This window comes from Diadema setosum, chromosome 12, assembly GCF_964275005.1.
Source record: "Diadema setosum chromosome 12, eeDiaSeto1, whole genome shotgun sequence".
NCBI lineage: Eukaryota > Metazoa > Echinodermata > Echinoidea > Diadematoida > Diadematidae > Diadema > Diadema setosum.
In genome coordinates this window covers 12,668,659-12,692,473 of record NC_092696.1, presented here as the reverse complement: position 1 = coordinate 12,692,473, position 23,815 = coordinate 12,668,659, and the positions used below count along the sequence as shown (strand labels likewise).

General features: G+C 39.0%; 1 protein-coding gene across 2 annotated transcripts in view; it reads right to left on the bottom strand.

Annotated features, from left to right (window-relative positions):
- The window catches only part of LOC140235955 (transcription factor Sox-6-like), a 171,610-nt gene that overhangs the window by 63,280 nt on the left and 84,515 nt on the right, over positions 1–23,815 (bottom strand). For both annotated transcript variants that reach the window (XM_072315949.1, XM_072315950.1), the window contains exon 3: positions 15,722–15,786. The gene's annotated coding sequence lies outside the window, so the exon portion shown is untranslated. The remainder of the gene's footprint in view (positions 1–15,721; positions 15,787–23,815) is intronic.

Here is a 23,815-nt window from a genome sequence, read left to right as displayed (position 1 = left end):
ACACCGCCGCACAATCATGCATTGTTTCGGCCGTACTTTTAGCCGACACAACTTCTTCCTCTTTACAATGGCCATTGATGCCTCCAGTCTGCGGTCCGGGATGAATTTTTCCTGAAAACAAAGCGTTCCTGCCCTCTCCCGTTCATTCATTCATCAACCGCCTTTCAATCTCAAAATCCAAGGTGGCACAACAAATACAAAATTGGGCTTGTCAAACGCTCTATTATGCAACAAGGCTGTCTCACTCCTCTTAGCATAATGAAAGTCAACATTACCAAAGGGGGGGGGGGGGGTGGGGGAATCTAAAACAACATTCTCACTTTTTTGCCAAGATCATTTCAAAAACAATGCCGAACTTGACATTTAGTGGTTTGACCAAAACAATCCAGTAAAAAAAAAAAAAAAAAAACTTGGCTATACACAGAATAAAAGTGATGGCAAACACAAATGCCCTACAAAAAAAAAGATAATTAATAAAGAAAGAAAGAAGGGGGGGTATAAAGTAGGAACAGAGACCCTTGTGCCAAGAATCGGACTGCCAAGTTTGGCAGTCTGGATTCTCGGATTGTCAAAATGATAATAGGTCGCGGGCAACCTGCAAGTTCACCGGTTTAATTCTGCGTTAATGGAATTACCGCCGAAAAACAGAGAGAGAGAGAGAGAGAGAGCAAAAGACGGGGAGAGGAAAAAAAAATGAGGGGAGACCGATGTTACAACGGAAGAGTGTGGAGGTCTTATCAGTACCTCGTCTGCACTTAGGATATTACCCCCAGCAAAGAGCGGCACTCCGATGATCATGTGGGGGAGCCCAGCGGCCAAGCGAGGGCGCTTCCTTCCTGCCGCTGAGAAGTGAATGTCACAATACCGTCTGTGTTACCTGCCACATACCTTTCAATAACCTCCCAGCTTCAACAATTTCCCCTCCATCTTTTTTTTTTTCTCCCCTCCTCGCCTTCCGTCTGTTCTGATCACATGAAAATTTCTGCCATTTTTCATCCAAAAACATCTCACACAACTAATAAAATCAGCTGCCGTTGTAATCACTTGCCTAAGTGGTTAAAAAAATATATGTGCCTAGTTTAAACTGAGGACATTTTGTAGTAACAGTTTGCCTCTCAATCATTATACTATAGATTTAAATTTCATATATATGTTATAAGAATTCTACAATCCGAGCTTATCTTTTTCTCTTTTTTTTGCAAACACGTTTCATAGTACAGTGCACTCCCGTTATAACGAAATGCTCGGGACCGGCAGTTTTCTTTCGTTATAACGAAATTTCGTTGTAACCGAACAAATACAATATATAACGAAAACAAGGAAACCACGTACATATATCATATTTTGTTTGCTGAATACTCATCATAGACTGGAAAGCTATGTGAAATGTGATGGGATAACTGTATTACAATAATAAACGCAAGTTCCTCTCAGAAACTGTACATGACACAAGGAGCGAACACACAGTGGTGTGAAGAGTTCACCCATGCAGAGACGCTATATTATGCCTGTTCCGCTACGTATTTTCGAAAGCAATTCGCATTTCGTTATAACGGAGCACATTTCTTTTGTTTTTCTTTGTGTGTGGCGCTCGGAAAAGATTTCGTTATAACGGAAATTTCGCTATAACCGTGTTCGTTATAAGCGAATTTTGTACCATAGACTTCAATGGTGATAATTTTGGGACCAGAAGATTTACTTCGTTAAAACGAAATTTCGTTATAACCGTGTTCGTTGTAACGGGAGTGCACTGTATTTACTTTCTTTCTTTTTTTTTTCTTTTGAGGGGGGTCACAAACATTAATGCCACAGAAATCTACCTGTGTATGATATTTATGGACCTGTTTCTTGTTGTATTCCGACAAAAATGCAGATTGTAGCCATTTTGCATTGGTAATCCTGCTGCAAAGGCGCAATGTTTTCACAAAGACAATGACTGAATTAATCTGACCAAAACGGTTCAATCAACTTTAAAGGAAGGGTATAGTTCTGGTTGAGATGGGACTTCAGGTTTCCAACTTTTTTGTGAGATAATGAGAAACCTCTTATGAAATATGAAAGAGCATATGAAGAGTTTGTTTGCAAAAACCGATAAGTCCATATTTGCCAAATGGAGATATTTGCGATTAAAGGTCAAGAAAAATAAGGAGAATAATAAGAAAATTTTTGCTTCTTTTGACCATAACTTCAAAAATTTACCTTTATATGTAGTGACCAATATATCTTTTAAAAGGTATTATTTTGTACTTTATGACACAGATCATACTTCAAAATCTTCAAAAATGGACTTATCGGTTTTTGCAAACAAACCCTTCATATAATTCTAGACATTAAAAGTTTAGCTGATAAAAAAATTTGTTTTGAAATGGCTGAGATATGCAAAGACAAAGAGGTCCACAGAAAAGGTAGGACCCACCTTTTATCAGGACTACTTTGTTTAATTTTGTTTCTCAGCCATTTCAAAACCAATTTTCATCAAATAAACTTTGAATACCTCTTAGAATCATATGCTGTATAATATTCTTAAAGTGGTTTCTAATTATCCGGCGAAAAGTTAAAATCTGAATTCCCCATCACAACCAAAACTATACCATCCCTTTAAGAGATTTTGAGACTAGCCTCTGAATCAAATGTCTGACTTCAGGAGATGAAATACTATATGCAAGAGCACACAGGGGTGGATGAATCTATAAATTCCCCAAGATTACAACGAACATGCTGTGCTATCTCCATGGTGATATTAAACACAAAGTTCAATTAAATCAGCATGCACTCTTATAATCACAGCCACAACAATTTGGCCAGACAACATCAACCAAAATATCTTCTATCTTTCTTTCTTTTTTTCAAAGTAAACATAGAGCTTGATAAATTGCATGGCAAAAAAAAAAAAAAAATGAGCTGCTATTCTTGATAATTCATGGCCCAAAAGGGTGACAGACGCTGCACATTTTTTTTCTCTCTCTCTTCATGATTTGCAAACTCTCTGAATATATGCAAACCTGATCACGCGAATGATCTATACTTCATACTTTAAGAAAACTTTAATAAAACACTATCTCTTAAGTTGTGCCATTTTTTTTTTCATTCCGCCAAATCCATTAAGATCTTATCAGAAACCTGCCCACTCACCAGCCACTCACTGTCAAATCATTCCACAAAATTTATCCAAGGAAAATTTCAATTACAACCACATTCGCTTTTTCCTTTGCGCATCATCATTTCCTCGCATGTATGCATGATATCTCACCAGATACCGACGCAGGGAATACTAAATTAAGATTTTGCTTTAATCTTCTTTTTCTTTTTCTTTTTAAAGAAAGGAAAATATCAAGGACTCGGAAACAGTATTGCAACCATTCCTCTCTGGCATGGCTGCAAGATGATACGTGTTGTGGACAGTGTATTTAAACCTCGCAATTCCAGGAACCACACATGTTAAAAAGAGAGTATTTCGGATGAAACTTCATGATAAGGAACTCTTGGTGTGCCTTTGAGTGCCAGTTGGCACAGAAAACTCCCTAATTTTGTACACATTGTCCAAAGACCCTGGCATACGATTATTCCAACTGGTGTTTTGAATACAATATAAAAGAAGCGTACGCCAAAGACCTAGGGTACAAAATTCCCCTGTTTTACACTTGGAAAGAAAAAAAATTAGAGAAGAAAAAGTATGTTGCAACAGACGGACAAACTGCCCTCAATCAGGGAAAAATAAGCATTGATTATTCAGTGCCATAGTATTCATAGCCATGACAAAAAATTATGGCATACACACTAGAGTTGGGCTTGAACCAATGATCTTCTGATGGCTAGACAGGCGTCGCATCCACTAAACTACCGATCTTTCATCCGAGAGCCAGACCTGGTGCTTATCCTATACTGCAGCAGGCACTGCGCATTTATTCAAATTGCAGAATACCCATGCCTATGCCCATTTATTGTGGCTATCTACTACCACTACTAAAACAATGCGATAAAAAACAACTTGACGGAAGAATTCTTTGATATGAAGGTAAAATATGGTTGGCAGGGTCAGCATTTCCAAGTTAGCACCTTTGAGCCAAACCAGTAGAAAGCCTTGAAGTTATCAGCATTGGCCGAAGTTCCGCCATTGTCCTCGCCAGTTTCGTTTTGCGGACTGGCGTATGTCACAGGGTTCAATTAAAACGTTGTTTCCCCATACACGCAGCTGATTCTGGCGTTTGTTTGGTTGTTGGGGGTGTTGTTGCTTTCTTTTGACTTTCTGGAACTGCTGCCAAAGAACGTCATTATTCCTATTGTCGATCGCGATGGAATGAACGGATGAAAAGCGTGGCGGACGAGAGAGAAAGGTGGGGGAAACAGCCAAAGATGAATTGCGCGCCAAGGTGAAACTTGACATGAAAACATTCGCACTTGCAAAATTAATCTTCTTTTTTTTCACAATGCATCTGCAGAAGACCTGTTGAACAATCGAACTGGGATTTGGAAAGTCACCTTTGACGACTAATTCCATGGACTCTGTCAATCCTACACAGTCTTGCCAAAAAAGAAAAAGAACAGAAGGAAAGAGACCTCAGAACTTATCGATTTGGCATTAAACAGTGTGTCAATAGTCTATCACAGCTTAGTCTCTGTTTTTTTTTTTAATTACTATCAATAAAGGGCTGCCAACATTTCCCACACTGGGTATACGGTCGAGAGCATCCATGGACTTACTTCTGTATTTTACAAGTATCTCAATAGGCAAAAATAATTTTAGGATCCAATAGGTGTAAATGTGCTCATCAGGACTCAATGAAATATCTCAGTTTTCAAGGAACCTTCAGCAGAATCAGACTTTTATAATGATTTTGTTTTTGTCAATCCCTTTAAAACATGAATACTTTCTCAAATGCGCATAAAAAGACGCAATATTCCACACCACAGTGAACATGTGACAAGGTTTTGGGGTTTCTTTGTGTTTTGTGTTGTTTTTTTTTTTTTTTGTTTTTTTTTTGTTCTTTTTCTTTTTCCGAGTTTCATGCCTCCCATTGTTTGCTTTTCCTACATAAGCGTGCTTTAGATCTGCGACACGAACTCTGAAGATGACGCTATAAGGCTACAAATGATGTTCAGCACATGCACGAGGCAGCTCTATCCAGTGTGCAACTCAGGAGGCTGCATCGTCTCAACGTTCGCGTCGCAGATCTCAAGCTCACTGGTATCACAGCTCTGTAACGCTGTATACAACTCCACTTCTATAATCCTGATAATCCCGGAGAGACGAGAGAGCAAGAAGTGATATATATTTACCATGCTTTGCTTCTATACAACTTCAGTGCAGTCACCAATCTCATGTCGACACAGAGAAAGTGAGTTTGCAATGATGACAAAAATAGATTTTTATCTATATAAAACAAAACAAAATAACACTACGTGTGGGTGGGGGTATAACAAATCACTATATTAGTCTAAAAATGTGACAGGGCATGATTAGCTGAAATTATTTGATTTGAAAACAATGAATAACAAAATGTTACCACTGACATTTAATACAACCTCATTGCAGATCAGAAGAGAAGGAGAGATAGAGAGGGATAAAATATATGAACCTCCACACTCTAAAACAACAGATTAACTTAAGATGAAAGGGACTGGGGTAGTAGTGGGGGACGGGGACATCACATGGAGACTTTGTAGGGAAAGTGAGGATGTGTTTGCGGCATTCTTTTATAACGGCCCTATGTCAGCAGAGGGCTTTTTATCTCAATTTTGCAGATTTGCTGTGAATCACATGAAAAAGACCCCCCCCCCAAAAAAAAGAGAAGAAATAGAAGAAAAAAAAAAGAAGAAAAGACCTCGCCAATTTACGAAATCTGCGGCAGCATTTGGGGATGTGTGCGTCAAGATCCCCACCGTTGCCACATCCCCGTCCTTCCTACGTTTTTCCATCTCACCTGTCACGTAACTTCCCCGCCCGAGTAATTAAGCTGTTTCTCAGCCAACAACCCCCCCTCCCACCCCACCCCTCACACTTTTAGCATTTCAGCTCACAAGGAGTATCTTGTATAGTCAACTCTTGAAATAATCTTTATGAAATATTCTTTAAAACAGATTCTTTCTCAGTTACATTCTTAAATGGGCATTACGACTGTTTTGTGACTGAAAGAGGAATAAAACCGAATATTCATGTGAATTGGGTGAATGAAGAAATATTGGTAGAACATGATACACATCAAGTGAATTTTGAGAAAAATCTGTTAGACAGTTACAAATTTTTAATTTTTCAGTACGGCCATCGCTGGTTATAAAGTCTACATCAATTTATGATATCATACATGGTCAATGATTTAAAGAAAATATCTATAGAGAAGTCAACATATTTTCATTTTTCTAGCACAATGAAAGAACACTTGGAGTTAATACCTCTGTCAGAAGGCAGAGGGAATATTATTGTTCACCTTCAATATTATGCCAGTATCAAGTGGAAAGAATGTGAACTTTTCATAAAATATGGCTTTTTAACAATTTTCTTTACATTTTCTTCATATACTTGCCCAGCTGTGACATCACTTATCCAGTGATTGCGATACCAAAACTTTAAAACTTATACACTTTTGAACTGATTGTGCGATTTTCCTCAAACTTCACCGATGTATAATATTTCTGCGTTCAAGATTCACATCACCTGTATATATTGATATTTGGGTTTAAGTTCCCCTTTCAGTCAACAGAGATAAATTACAGAGCAGAAAGGATCACAAAGATGATTTGTGTTACTATTTCAAAAAGTCGACATTCAATACCCTGAAGTAATTTGAATCATAAAGGAAGTTTCATGGAACTTGGGACAATTTTAGAGAGAAAAGTAAAAGCTGAAAAAAAAAATGTTTCTCTGTCAGCTTTCATGTTTTTCTTAAGATGTAACTTCCAATTCCAAGTAATGTAAAAAAAAAAACACACAAATAAAAGAAATCGCCAGCTAGCAGCTGAACTGGGAGGGGAAAAAAAAAATTGAGATATGAAAGTAAATTTGTTACTTTCATTTACCTTGAGCAAATATCAGTGATATCTCAGTAAACAATGCATTGATTTTTTTTAAAGCAAAGTCGCAAGTCTACATTCACTCTTCTGTCTTCTTATCACTTGAATATGGCTAATTCATTCCTGATCTTTTGTGGGTTGGTTTTGATATCTGTTCAGACATCCCTCTACGACTGCACAGTGACATGTTGCAAAATCATGGTGCAGGATCCAAAACTTTTCTCGTTTTTTTTTCTCTCTTTCTTCCTTTCTGTTTTTTTTTTTTTCTCTTTCTTTTTCAAACAAGATGAGAAGACTATTCCGAGGGCCAAAGTTATCACAAAGCGACGCGGAGTCTGATGAAATTTTCTGATAGCGCTCTGGATGCGTGGAAACGGCATCTGGCCAGCTGCCTTCGCCTAAACATTCCACCAATCTTCGGCGACGGGAACCCTTGGGGATGGGAGGAGGAGAGATAATTTCTGGTGACAGAGGGTCCGTCAAAAGACCACTCCCAAGTCGGTAGCGGCAAACACTGAAGGAGCTAACTACGAAGCCCATGTGAGATAGGCGGATATGGAGAATTGAGCGGCCCATTTCTTTTTTTTTCTTTCTTTTTAATTCCCTCTTCTTCTTGTAATACTTTTCTCCCTTTACTTAATTTTCTGCCTAACGATCGACTGCAGACAGAATTTAAAATACAAGCAAGTGGAGGAACATATTGACATTATGGTGGCAAGACTACCATGGTTGGAGTTAAGGTGAATTCCTTTCTGATCAAAAAGTCTTGTCCAAAGCCAGCCTCACTATCTTTCACTTTGACAACAACCCTTAAACCCTTTCCTCACTATTCTATTTTTTTTTTCTTTATTATCATCATTTTTCCCTATTATGAAAGGATCATCCTTAGATTGGGACAATATTTCATCTAGGACAATCTTTAGGCCAGGACCACCCTTAGTCCAGGAACATCCTCAGGCAGGTTCAAAATCTATGGGAATTTCAGCAATCTACAATTGTAGTATACAGTGGGTTAATGTACCATGTGAGAGCATTCTGGTTCGTTTCTGTGCTTTGAGTGCTGTTTGGCCAAGAAAAACCCATACACATTGATGAAAGTTCCTGGCGAAGAAAGGGTTACAATTGTAAAGCACATAGAGACTACTATAAAAACGTGTGCTATGTAAGTAGAATGTATTATTATAAAAAAGAATTATCATTGTGTTATTGTTGTTTTGTTGAACTGAATTGAATTGAATTGAATTGAATTGAATTGAATTGAATTGAATTGAATTGAATTGAATTGAATTGAATTGAATTGAATTGAATTGAATTGAATTGAATTGAATTGAACTGAATTGAACTGAACTGAACTGAATTGAATTGAATTAAATTGAATTGAATTAAATTAAATTAAATTGAATTGAGTTGAATTAAACTGAAAAAAAAAATGTTATATCATTATAATCATTATCGGTATTATTACTATCTAGGATTTTACTATTAAATTTTCCACATATCATTCCCTGCAGACTCAGCCTGATGCTCTGCCAGTTCCATAACATTTGCTCCTGTGACGAGTGCTCTCATGAAATATCTGCACACCGAGCTTAACATAAATTCTACTGACAAACAAAACCCTAGCCTAATCCTCACAACAAACTAAACTCAAAACCCTATCACAACCATAACCCTAACCCTTAAAGTCCTTGGAGAAAATAAGGCCGGAGCAATTGCCACAGGAGCAAATGTAGCTACACCTGCTCCGCCACAGATCTTTAGTACTGGTAAGGCAGCTCAACACTTGTTAAGCTACTTTTGAATGTGCAAATCATGAATAGATACTCTCTTCAACGTCAATATGGAGAATACCAGGGCTGATACACGATACCGGTATCTTCTAGCCCAGCAGCCTCATCGCCTCATTCCAAGTCCTCATTATCGGGGAGTGGCATCTTGGCGGAAAGTTGAAGGCCGGGGCAACGGGCAAAGCCGAAAGAATGGGTTAGAGATGGCGGCTGAAGGAGCGAGAGGGTGGCGCCAAGCTCATTGTTACGCACGGTGAGCACAGCGCCGCGCTCCCAAAGACGCGGCCATCTCCCGTAATAAGGAAGTCCAATGAGGCGTGGGGGCCCCGACAAGAAAAGCGGAAAGAACAAAAGCGCCAAAGATGACGTCTCGTTTTCGAACATTGTCGGCGGGCTCGCCGAGTATAGGAATGAGCGGGTCAGTTAGGCTTGGCACCAATCATTTCCTAAATATTTCATTGCATGCTAGTTTCCCTGTTAAAAGAAAGGGAGGGGGAAAAAAGAGTGACACAATAAATGATCAAGACACAAGAACAAAATAAACCAAAACAGTGCATCAGGGTGAAACCAAACTATCCACAGAGCAGTTTTTCTCTCTTTTATATAAAGTAGTGCCCTTCGGATCTGTTTTATCGTTTGGTTTCATTTTTTTCCCCTTTGTCAAGCCACACATTAGCCCATAGGTTTAACCAGTCTTCCTCATTCTCTATGTAATAAAACATTAATGATTGGGTCTATGCACCAATACCTTATCAAACACCTCCCGAGACAAAGCAAAACAGTTGCAATATGAGGCCCTCGATCCCATTTAGTGTTAGTCTTTGGGAATTTTTACCCCCTTCTTTTTCTGGTGAGGAAGAATCTAATCAATCCGCGCATGAAGGCCGCCCCTTCCAAACAATGAAAATCTCTAAACTGCTTCGGGGCTAAAATTGGTTTTCAAACCAAGTCAATAAATGCAGCAAGTAGTTTGCAAAGTTCTCGTGAAAGATTTGTTGGTAAAATATGGACACCACATGGACATGATTTCAACAAAAAATTAATATTCAGATATAAATGAGTCCTTTCCTAGAATAGGTTCTTGCTTTCATTTCTCCTTTTGAAGCACCATCTCATAGAATGCAGTACTATGATATCATGAAATGTGACCTGTGAATTTAACCACTCGCGAAAGTTGCAAAGTTAATCATATAGCATATACTGTATGCTATCATCCAGAAGTCATCATATCCCCAATGAAAAAAAAAAAAGAGTGTACACATAAAAATTAAGTTGTTTTTCCTTTCCATTTCTGTTTCAGTTCGCAAGAGAGAAACGTGATATACTCTTTCGTATCCCGCATGAATTTGACAGCGCATACGCTCTTTGCCACAGCTCTGTACTACATGTGTGTATACCAGAGGCATGTACTATTCATTCATTAATCACATGAATATGAAGCTGTTTGCTCTCTGGAGATTTCACAAGCTTTTCGTTGATGAAGGGAGAAAAAAGAAGTGCACTATCTGGGTCTGAGGCGTCAAGACTAGGCGTCCCTGAGACAGTTCTGACAATTCCAATAATAATTGTTCAAATTGAGCCCCCTAAATTGAAACATTCGGTCCCACTGACATAGGGTGGCCACACACACGGGACGGCAAGGCGAGAAAGAGAGACAGAGAGAGAGAGAGAGGGAGTGAAAAAGAGAGAATGTAGTCTATTTCGGGCAGTGTTTGGCATTATTAATGACTTCCTAATGCGAAATTGAGTCTTATCGTGGATGCTACCTCTCCCAGAAGAAGAAGAAAAAAAAAGAGTCCTTTATCTCGGCAAGCAGGAGCACCTCCTGTAATTAGTCCCATATATTGAATCAGATGTGAGTTCCACTCCAAACAACCAGCCTGATTGCCTATGAAAGGTGTTGAATGAATTTCCTTTCCTGTACAGTTTTGACGCACCGCGCAAAACGTCTTTGGTCATTTTTTTTGTTCGAAATCGAGACAAGAATTGGCACAGAAGTGTCGGCAGGGCTTCGCTGACAGACGCGAAAATAGATGTCAGGGAAAAACGTTGCAACTTTACCCGTCCCTGTGGGCCGCGATGTGGTCAGGGCAAGGCAATGGTGTAACAATCAATGTCTGCCGTCGCAGTCAACAAGTTTGAGGAATAGGTGGACAGATATTTGGAGTGATGTGACGATAAGTTGTAAGGACTTCATGTTAGCCCTATCATTCCCTTTTTCCTAGGACAATATCATTTTTTTTTTCTTCTTACACGTTCCTTCCGCAACAAAATGCCCCAATTTGTTAACCCTTGTCTGGCAAGAACAAAAAAAATGCAAACCTTGCGGTTGTCTCCTAATAAAAGCTTGGTTACAGCAATTAAGTCAAAGAATACCACAGAACTTTAGGTATTAAAGTGGGACAAGGAAATAGTGGTGGGGTGTTTTAACAGCGAAGGGAGCCTTCATTATGATACCATGGAAGTTGAGAGTTTGTGGGACTAAAGGGGCTCTCGCCACAGAATAGGTGCAGCTGACAGTCTCAATTAGAGATTGAGATATCAGGAGGATGCCTGTTCTTGTACAGGGCAACGGAAGGAACAATATAAGGGACCTTGGGGGAAGGAAGGGGAGGGAGGGAGGTAGGAGGGGAGGGGGTGGGTCTGTAGAGGCCCTGATTGTATCCCACATTTAAAGCCACTGAGTATAACTTGCAAGGAGCATTAAAGCACACCGTTTTGTACGCATGGGACTAACACTAGGCCAGCAAAGAGAGGACAACGTGGGAAACTTACAACTGAGGACAATGCCCTTAATCTAGTCTTCACTCACTAAACATAATTTTTACTATGAGAGGTCATTATACAGCAGCATGAACTTCTGCGGAGGTCAAATTTTCAGCATACTGCATCACAGACTGTACCGGTATGTCAAGATTTCTCATCCTTGACAGAATGACCATAAAGAATTAATAAACACACATCCAGACTTTTTAAGATATTACATTTTTCTACAAAATTACTCCCACTGGAGAAATCATAAATATGCAAAGTTTCCACAAATCAGCCAAGCACACACAAATGAATGGTGCATTTAACTTAGAGTATGCGCATTTCAAGTTTGCTCAATTTAGCCTAACTTACAACAGTGTTATTTAAGGATCATACATTATAAATGTAGACTATTCTCAAAATGAGGGATCCAGTCGAGTATGAAACTCACAATTTTATTGAAGGTTAAATTCCTTCAGGATTAAACATCATTCTGGAAAAAGTTAGTGTAAGGTGGAAACCACTCTCATCTTGTAGAAAGCTAACTTAAAGGACAAGTTCACCTTCATTAACATAAGGATTGAGAGAATGTAGCAATATTAGTAGAACACATCAGTGAAAGTTTGGGGGAAATCCGATAATCCGTTCCAAAGTTATGAATTTTTAAAGTATCTGTCCTGTCACTGCTGGATGAGAAGACTACTACAGTGTATGATGTCACATGCGTACAACGATATAAGGAAAATAAAAAGAGAATCTCACAAAACTTTACTTTTTGAATAAAGTGCACATTTCTTCGACTTGTTACTGACATATGTTAAGGGTAATATTATTCCCCCTCCCTTCTGAAAGAAAGAAGTCAAGTGCTCTTTTGTTATGCGAGAAAAGTGAAAATATCTTGAAATGTCTTTATTCTTTCTTTATATCGTTGTACACATATGACATCATAAGATATAGTAGTCTTCTCGTCCAGCCTTGACTGAGCAGAAACTTCAAATATTCATAACTTTTGAACAGATTGTCCAATTTTCCTCAAACTCTCACTGATGTGTTCTACTGACGTTGCTGCATTCACTCAACCCACATGTCTATGAAGGTGAACTTGTCCTTTAACACCAAATCCCTTGAAAAAATATATGCATATAAAACTCTAAAAACACTCATACAAGGTCTCATGCCATTTTTACCATGAGTAATAGTCAATACGTATTCCTGCATAAAGAAAAGACTAGTAAACGCTTTACATAGAAGTTAGCAATGTTCCATATTACAATAAAAAGTTTAAATATTGGTATATATTACAATGTATACTTGCGCCCAGAATTTATGGACAATCTGTAGTTACAGGAAGTCACGGCTATAGTATCTAAGTGCTGGTATTGTGAGGGAAAACAAGTCTAAGTTTTCTTCATTCGCATTGTCTTTGTAATGAGTTGAAGAGAGCAATTGTCAATTCACTGAGAGTTGATTTTTTTTTTTTTTTTTTTTTTTTTGGGGGGGGGGGGTGGGGGGGCTGCCATACTCCACCCCCTGAAAACTAGGTCAGAATACAGTTCGACCTCGATTATCCGGCCATGTCGGGACCAGCGCTCATCCGGATAAGCGAATTGGCCGGATATGGGAGACACAATGTTAATGTATATTAGCTGCCATCCAAGCTGCCGTCCCAGTGCACTGGCAGCTAGGCAGGTAGCGTACCCCGCAACGGTACAGTGTAATCTATGCTAGCCTGCACAAAATTGTAGTCCCTTCTTCACAAAAATAAAGTACATCTTTATGTGAAATTCATACATGTTTTACCTCATTAGATATTGAGAAACCTATCATGCACATCTTATGAAATATTAGTGAAATAGATCCATGAAAGTCACTGTTTTTTCTCAATCTTTGGATGAAAAAAAAAAAGTCCTACACTGCGTGAACGCGTTCAGATAATAGTGATTTCCGGATAAAAGGAGGCCGGATAATCGAGGTCGAACTGTAACAACAAAAGATTCAGAATGAAAATGACTGAAATCAAAACTAAGCACAGAGTGGATTAACCCTTTCTGTGTCGGGGGCTTTGGACAGTGTGTACAGCACCATGGGAGTTTTCTTTGCTAATCAGAACTCAAATATTTAGCACACAAAGGGTTAACCAAATGTGGCTTGGATCTCCATTTTGGCATCTAACTTCTTTCTTCTTCTTCTCTTTCAGCTTCTTGTTATTTTTTCTCCTCTGCCTACATCACTTGTTTCTGCTAATGATAAGTTAACCATTTCACACTCCATTCACAACATCATTAAAGATAATTTCCCATCAATTTGACTGCAAGTAGAGTCACAAATCACATTTTTTTACTGTCTACGCCGAAAATTTAGCAAGGATTTTATTTTGGCAAATTTCATGAGTCGAGTGCTTACTCGCGGATTCTAAAACACATGAAAATATTAACTCTGATCCTGACATGCATGTAAACCCGCATTCATACATTTCTCCGTTCAGGACTGCACTCGACAATCGCAAATTAAGCTACTCCGAAAATTATCGAGAAGTCCTGATTCGCGAAAGATTAGACTCGCTAAATATATGGCATACACAGTATATGATATGTATAAAGCAGTTATCCAGACTGTATGTGAACTCACTGATCCTTGTGTACTACAAGCAGAGCCACAAACGCTCAATTGCATTTTGCTACTGGATGTGTATCTTTTTTCATTTGCATACGATGCTCTGTTCTCAAGTAGAGAAAACTGCACATAACCAAAGATGTGCAGAAGAAAAGGAAAGAAACAAAAAAGCCAATGGTGGTTTGTTTGTTTTTTGTTGTTTTTGATTGCTTTTTTGATTCTGATTTTGATTTTTTGATTGTGATTGCTTTTTTCCAACCCGGCTCCTTAGGGAAGCTCAACAGGGAAAGCCTGACACTTTGTTTTCTTGTGTTTTGCTTGTTTTATTCGTTTCTCTGTTATCACTTGTATTGTTTTGCAAATGCCGAATAAATAATAATAATGGTAATGATAATAATTGTTTTTTATAAACAAGTATGCATACGCACACTGATGTGATTATTATGTATGTTGATTGTGTCAACATATTTAACCCGTTGAGTACGAGTCCCGAGTATACTCGGGCAGGTGTCTATGGGAAATGCATGTTGGAGCAAAATCAGTCCGTCCTAAACGGGTTCAGGATCCATTCTGAAACTTTTTAAAGAAAAAGTCCCCCCCCCCCCCCCAATTCCTTCTTCTGGTATTGTATGCAAGTGGATATCAATACAAATAACTCATCTAGTGAAACTTGCCGTGGCAAGCAGTTGCGGTCCCGGGAACAGGAGCAGCAATGGACGCACAGACTTTTAATACCTGGCAACTGAGAAGGAATTCCCGCATCCTACACTGGAGAAAAATTGTGGTCAGCTTAAATCTGATCCCAGGAAAAAAAAAAAAAATGCACCACGTTGGAAAAGTGGTTTGCCCAGGAAAAAAAAAAAAAAATGCACCACGTTGGAAGAATGCAAACCACCGTCATTGCCACGACAACCCAAGGTGTGTCTCGCTCCCCCGGCCCCGAAAATAGATTCTCGTGTGCTAGTCCCCTCTTTCGATTCTCACCTCGAGTGACTTCTTGTGTATTGTAGTACTCATATCATTAGCACATAACTGTCACCATAAAGATCACAATGCAGATCTAAGTATTTTCTCTGGTTGTATCCTGGTTATCATTATTAATCATCATCATCTTATGATGCCCATTATTGCCATTATAACTTTCACAGAATAATAACTAAAACATTGAGATTTGTGCTGACTGTATCATATTAGATAAAACAACATTTTTACCCCCCCCCCCAAAAAAAAAAAAAGAAAAAAAAAAAAAGAAGGAAACCATTGAGCTCATGCTTTCAAAATTAAAATGATGACAGCATCATAATCAGGTCAAATGCAAGAATCAAAACTCCACTCATTTGATCATTCCATTCAGGGTATCAAATTTTATGTATTCGCCACAAAAAGAATAGAAATGAAGAAAATGGCGAATGTTATTTATACACCAATGACATGTATGACACCAATGAAAGCAACAATTAATTCAGAAAGAGTCATTCTCCATTATGTACTTTGAAGGGTTTTTTTAAGTTTATTGTAGTAAAAATATGAAATTCATGCATTCTTTTACACTCGTGACATACCAGAAATTCCTCTTTCCATGAAACCTCCCGCACTCAGAAGGGCCTGGTTGTATCATCAACAGAGCCTGTAGAAAGCCAATAAAGAAAAACAAAACTTTTTTTTTACTTTGAATGGTTCCCATCTTATACCCCTTTCATAAACTCATCCTCCTATTATCCGCATAAGAATAATGCGGACAATTCAATAAAAAATGCGTTCACAAACTCTGAAAATAATCCGCATTATTTTTACGAGCGCCCGTTCTGAAAAAGGCGGATAATCGTCATGGTGACTGCACACCCCCCTTCTGCGGGAAAGACAGGTGACGTTTGACCGCACCCTGGCAATTATCCGCATTATTTGGGTTTGCGTTCATAAACTCAAAATCTCGTCCCGATGCTGCTATTATGCGGATAATAGAAGGGTCGAAATAATGCGCATTATTCTTTCCCCTCTCCGATTTTACGACCAAATGTTGCGGATATTATCCGCATTATTGAGTTTATGAAAGGGGTATTACTTATCAGAAACATCACACAAAGCTGGAATATGTCTTACATACCCAAAAAACAAAGGATAAAGTAGAATTAAATCATTGAAATCTAATACACAAAGAATGAATCAGTAAAGTATGTTTTGAAAGATAAATGAGTAAATGAATACGCCAATCAATTGGTCGACAGTTGATAAATGAACATACACAAAGTTACATGAAAAGCCTATGGTCGTATAACATTCACCACATGATGATAGTTTGTGTTTCAATGTATGTTTATAGTTCCCTGTAATTCTTATATTCACTTGATGTTATATTTAATGTAATTTGTTGTTTATCTGTTGTCAATATGTGTTTATGAATGTGTGACAAAACCAATTTTCCATGCCATGTTTTATACATAATTTGGACAAATAAAAAGATAAAATGAAATGAAATGAAAATTGTTTGCAACGTGGAGCTTTAACTCCTCAATTGTGCCTCTGAGATCAAACCTTTCAGATTGCAAATATACCCCGAATCCAGCAAAGTTCAATCTTACACATGTCACAATGAACATTACTTCCCAAAATGTGTATTGGGGATGACACGCGATTCTAGTCTGCATTCGCACTCACCAAGAATAACTCCATTGGCGTGAAATCTCCAAACACAATTTCAAACAAAGTCTTCGTAAAGTGGGAAATCCCCTCAGAGATTGTTAAGTTCTCTGTTATACATCAAACATTTCTGTCAAATTAGTTTCTGTGCCAGGAGTGGGATGGGGGGGGGGGGGGGGGGGGTGGTTAGCTCTTCATTCCATTTTGTATGACTTGCCCTAAACAAGCCACTGATCTGGCGATTATAAAATGTCAAATTATTGTCAAGATCCTCATGAAAAAGCCGTCACATTGTGGCTTTGCAAACAATGCACAACCATGAACAATACATTCATCCCCTTCTTCACTTACCACCACCCCCCCCCCCCCCCCCACCAACCCCTCTGAACATCCTGGGGCCGTGCTCCTAACCAAACAAATCATTCAGCGCATCAATGGAACCGAAAACGTTACACAAAACTTGCGGCTCGCCTCTCAAAGCAGCATTAGAATAATTTTACAGCTCTGGCAAAGCATACAGGACAAGAATAGCGACCATGGAATATTCAGAAGACAGAAGGAGAGAGAAAGAAAGGAGAGATAGACAAACAGACAGACACACAGACAGACAGACAGACAAACATACAGAGACAGAGAAAAAGATAAATTTGACAGCCATCAGAGTCGCTCTGTTTCATGGCAGCACAATAGAAAAGGGATACGGCTCGTTTCTTCTCCCCACAAAAGAGTTCCTTTGACTTGAGGGCGGCGTGCCGGAATGCAAAACCTCTTCACCCATAGGAGGCTGCGTTCTACGAGGAAACAAAAGTGGAGAAATTCCAAACAGAAGAATCATCTCCCTCCAAACAATGGACTTCTCTCGCGAGTACCGCCGACCCTCTCCGGCCTTTGGAGCCCCGTACCTATTCTTCTGCTATCTGCGAGCATCTCCTAGGTTTTTAAGGGAAATCCCCCGAAAAAACAAAAGGGCGGATGATGACAGAACAGAGCACATCTCAACCACAATACCAGAAAAAACAAAACATTTTGCAGGGTTTAAACAAAAGAACACAACAAAACCTGCACAATAGTATTCCCAGTATTTTGTCCTGTCTGATGAGAATATCACGCAGATTCACAGAATGCGAATGGGCGGAACGAACCGTCGCCAACGTTTCTCGAATTTCAACCATTTCTGCCCAATGATGTCATCTATACCAACATTGCCATAAGACATGTTCTGATGCTGGTGGTGGTAGGCTCCAGTGCCAGTCCACGTCACCAACAGTGCAAGTAGAAAATGGCAAAAAGTAGCAGCTGTAGTAGAAGTAGTAGTACTAGTAGTAGTACATCTAGTAGCAACAGTTATTGTCGTAGTAGTAATAGTTACTGTCATAGTAGCAGTACACATTAGGAGTAGTAGCACTTCTAGTAGTACATTAGTAGTAGTAGTAGCAGCAGTAGCAGTAGTTATGGTCGCAGCCATGGTAGTACAATAGTATTTTAATAGTGGTACATGTAGCACAAGCACTCATGGCAGTATTTATGATAGTATTGTAGCAGTGGAAGTAGAAGTAGTGGTAGCAACAGTTATTGTATTAGTAACAGCAGCAACAGTGGTGGTGGTGTAGTAGTAGTAATATGAGTAACAGGGGTAGTAGCAGTAGTAGCTCGTAGTAGTAGTAGTAGTAGTAGTAGTAGTAGTAGTAGTAGGAGTAGTAGTGGTAGTGGTAGTGGTAGTAGGAGTAGTAGTAGTACTATGTAGTAGTAGTAGTAGTAGTAGCAGTAGAAGAAGGAGTAGTAATAGTAGTACAGCCTTGTAGTAGTAATAAAGGCAGAGCAGTGACATTGGGAATAGCAGCAATCGTGACTGAAATAATAATGCGATAAGCAATATTCTAGATTAATATAAAAATTCATCTTGTACTCTCGGACTGTAAGGCAATACGCAACTCAACGAACCTCTTCAAAGAAAAGAATGGATTGAGATGATTACCATTTGCAATGTTCAAAGAATGTCACATTGGTACTATGGTAGCACTCATGCCATGTCCAACAAGCCACAAGGAAGTCCTTGTCAAGCGTACATTAAGTGATATGGCCATTCTTTGCAAGACACGGCAACAAAGAACAAGACATTCAGTCTTTACACAACTGTATGGGAGATATCTCGAAGAACCACCAGCTCGAACAAGTCTGAACGATAAACATCCATGAACTCAACCGCATTACAGGATGGCCTCCATATTACAGAGACAATAGCCCGAAGGGTCTGGAAGGGAGACTAGTCCACAGGACACCCTTTCTCATCCTATTGTCTATAAAAGGGATAGGAGCTTGACTTCAGCCATCTGGTTATATTTCTACGACTGACGGACTTGACAATAACCCTCTCTGTTTTGCATCGGGCAAGGAATTTGTTTATTTACTCGCCAGTCCGTATTCCACCTCAGTAACCCCGACCCCAACACTAAACCGCCCTGTCCTCTGTTACTGCTACCAGGACCAAGTTCATCGTCGTCTTCAACCTTTCATATTTTACAACCAAAATAACCCCCCCCCCCCCTTGTGTACGGTAGCGCAGACAAGAGCTTTTCTACGTTGATATCAAAGAGGGCATATTTGGAAGTGAGCCCTAAAAGACATTTCGGAAAAACAAGACACTCGCACAACCGGCGGACGTACAAACAGAATTAGATTCTTCCTCATTGAAAACAGGGTACAAATTTCATCAAGTACAAAGTAGTCATACCTAGTTGTACAGCAAGTTAAAAGATATAATTCTTTCATGATGGCCAAAAGAATGTTACTCATTGTATCACCCACAAAGGTATGCTTGCACAGAGCAAAGAGGGAAGTTCGTAGAAACTGTAAATTCTCACAGCTGGCCGAAATCGACTCACATATCATATAGCACAGCACTGATGCCACACGCAACAAACATAATTGTATGTGTACAGGAAATCGAACTGAATATTTTGCCTGGTATTCATACTAGAATTACACACTATGTAAGCAGCATTTTCCTCAATGTAATAACCAGGGTCAGATGACAAGTACCACTCATTGTGTACCACTTCTTTAAAATTGGAAAATTGAGCAAAGAGAATGGGATTTTATCCCATTTTCTTTGCTCAATTTTCCAATACTAAATTATATTCATTTCTGGTCAGTTTTCCTCTGTTTACGTTCGTTACTTCTTTAAAATGTGACCATTAGTTTCACACAGTACATCAGCAGTATAAAAGTTTATTGTCATGTTCTCACACATATTCAAAATGCGATGCCTACCTTATAGCAGTATTCTGAGAGTTGCAAAGGCATAAAAAAAAAAACATTATTCTTACCTTTCTTGCAACAGACATGTGCAATAACACAATTTGGAACAAAGTATATTCCATGAAACTTGCACTATTTTTGGCAAGAAATAGTATACAAGTACGGCAAAAAGTAAACAATTGTCATGTCGGTGTTAACCCTTTCTTGGACTGTCATTTCAAAACACCCCTGACATTGCGCACAAAGCAAATACACTGTGGCAATCAGAGAGTTAAAGCTGAGAATTCTGACACATAGTCCTTTGGTTTCTATAAACAATACCTGGGCACTCACAGAAAGTACAGATTACAACATTTTGTATCTAAAGATGGACTTCTTCATCATCAAAATCACTGCAGACGACCTGTAAAACATGAATATTCAGAGCAAGGGTTCGGTGACACAACATTTGCTCCTGCGACAATTGCTCCAGACTTATTTTCTCCAAGGACTTAGGGTAAGGGTTAGTTAGGGTTGTAACAGGGTTTTAGGTTTAGTTTGATGTGAGGATTAGGACTAGGGTTAGGATTATGTTTCTGGGTAGAATCTATGTTTGGCTTAGCGTGCAGATATTTCATGGGAGCAATTGTTACAGGAGCAAATGTCATAGAACTCAAGAGTTTAACTTGTGCAGTTGTGACTATCCCTCATTTGATAGTTATTATTGCTTTGTAGAAATCACATTGAAAAAGAGCAAAACATTCAATAGATAACGTAATCTTGCTATTAGGACTCAGAGGTTGATTACAAAACGGGGCACCTCGAGAGGCCAAAATGTCCATATTCTCCGTCCTCTGCACGCTTCTCGCGGGGGCGATGCAAATTAGCAAAAACTGCCCATTAGCATTTAAATAGGGCTCTCTCTCTCTCTCTCTCTCGTTCCCTCCTTCTTTCCATTCATCTCTCTTCCATTCTTCTTCCCATCCCCTCGCCACCTTTCTGCTAACAGCCCCCGCCGCCGCCGCCACCGCCGCCGCAGTCACAGCTACATGCGTTATTAGCCAGATCGTTCAGGCATTACAATGGGTTATTATTATGTCTTTGCCTGGCTGTGGGGACTGACATCCTAATCAAGAAAAGGAAAGGTACAGCCACTCGCGGCCTGGAGCCCTGCAAATTGTGGGCTGATTTTAGGGTGTTTTTGCTTTTGTTACATATTTTATATGCCAACGGCATTCAGGAATGGAAAGATGGGGTATGACATATCTTTAAAATCACACTGGTATATTGATAAATTGTGACCCTGCATCACAAAACGAACAGAAAGTCGCCAGACATGAAATTTTAGTTAAGAGCATATTTTGAAAAAGCAGACTTTAAGCTTTAAAATGATGTATGACTCAAATCAAATGGACTCTCCTAACCTATCTAAATATTGGAAAGAAAGCACACTGAGGAAAAGTGTGAACTGAGAAAAGAGGCTCTGAAGTCCTAGTACAGTGTCTATTCAACTTTCAAGTGCAAAATCTTTACCAAGCCGTGCTGGCTGCGCTGGCTGTGTGATGAATGGGACAAAAAACAGGATGTAAACCACTGGAGTAACAACAGCGAAGGGATTATCAAATTAAACTGAAATTGAGCATGCCTTATAAACACATTCTGTCCATAATTAATGCCTACTTTCAAAGCAGTAGCATCATCCTTTCAAAAGTTATTGGAGTTGAAAGTGAAGAGTGTGTACAAGATTTTTTAAGAAGTGAAAAGGGGACTCTAAAGATACACTTAATCACACTATTCTACAAAAAAAAATGTTCGAGATAAACTGTTAAAAAATACACTTTCCTGCCCAATTTATGGTCCCAAATTTTAGCATAATGTAGAGGAAGACTTGCTCTTTCAGAAAATATGAAAAAGTCAAGATCAGCTAGGTTGACCTATTTCACCTATTTTCAGTCCTCACACAAAATCAGTGTCACGACTTTTTGTTCGTTTTGTGATGCACGGTCATAACTGGTAAAACAGCAGAAGTACATTGTAGTATTACTGGCAGAAGAAGCAGTAGCAGTAATACTCATAATAGCAGCAGCAGAAGTAGCAGCAGCAGCAGCAGTAGTTGCAGTGGTAGTAGTAGCAGCAGTAGTAGAGAAGTAAGCTCAGGAGTAGTATAAGTACTAGTAGAAGTGGTAGAAGTGGGATACTACTACTACTACTACTACTAGTACTACTACTACTACTACTACTACTATTTATTGTTACTTATTATTTACACTGAATTGGTTCTTCTTCTTAGTTAGTTGAAATAAAGCAATTCAAAGAGAAAAATATCAAAATAAAAGAATAATCCAACAGCTTCAATAATTCATCATCATAGCCATCTTTCAAAAGGGTTGAATGAATGTGATATTAGTCCACTCTCTAAACGAAAAGGGACGAAATTTGAAAGGACATCATTTTGCCAGGACATCAACATGCAAACATCAACAGAGGCAGCACGATTTACATGACCCTGGGATCGAAGAACCACAACACCTCTGAAATTTCTACATCACTCTCCTGTTCACCTGTACTGCCAATTTATTCCATGGAAGCAAAAAATACAGTAGGAAAGTCTTTTCTTTCTGCTCTGCAAGAGAGACAGAATGAGAGGCGCGTTCAATAATAATATTCCAAACAGTTTGTAGCTCAGCAAATTTTGCCGCAAATTACGTCCTTTCAAGAATTTCTGTTTTACCGTCTTCCAAGGTCAACGCCGGTGGAACAGATAATCTTCTGCCAATTTTTTCTGCACATTGAGCAGATAAACAGAAGTAGGAAAGAGAGAGAGACTGAGAACTAGGAAAATAATTCTGAACATATAAAATGAAAAACAAAATGCATGAATATTTTTCCTTCAAGTCCATCTATGATGACCACAGTATTGTGAAGACGCTCATTTGTCTACTGTATGACATTTATATGACGGTGCACCACCATCACAAATGTATCATAAAAGCAGATCCTTAAACCGGTGGGGGGGAGGGGGGGGGGGGAGAAGAGTCTGTGAATACCTTGGAGTTCATGGAGAGTATAGAAATGAGAAATAACAAAAGTAAAAGAAAAAGATGCATAACTATATCTGCAGATGCAACCCCTCCCCCCCCCCCCTCAATTTGAATAGTATTAAATACATCATGTACTATCACATGCTGAGAAATATATTCTGAGGGCAAAAGCATATTGTGGCAAAGAGAGAGAGAAAAAAAAAAAGAAAAGACAGTTACTGCATTTAAATGAATTTCTAGAACAAAAGATATCTACTTCATTTGATAACTTCACTTTCTACTGTTTGATTATGAATAGACATTCAAAATATGGTTGAAAATGTAGAAATGTGACTTCCTAAACCCGCTGACGATGGGCTGATTTTGCTGCAACACGTATTTCCCATAGACACTTGCCCGAGTATCATTGGAACTCGTCCTCAACGGGGATGTGGTGGAGATGTACATATGTAGTTACCAATTCATCACCTAATTTCCATAAATTACCGGATACATCAGTATTGGCAATTATTGTAATTCGGGCATTTCCAACAGCCATCCCGAGACCAAGCATAGAAAAAAACAAAGGAGAACCACTAAACAAGTTATACCATCACAGTGGTCTCCTCCGCCCCCCCCCCCCCCCCCCCCAAAGAAAAACCGTCTTTCAAGCACTCTCGGGACCACCACGGCTAAAATCTCATTGACATTGTATACAAACACATTTCCCACGAGGCTGTGCGAGTTAAGGGCAAGGAATCC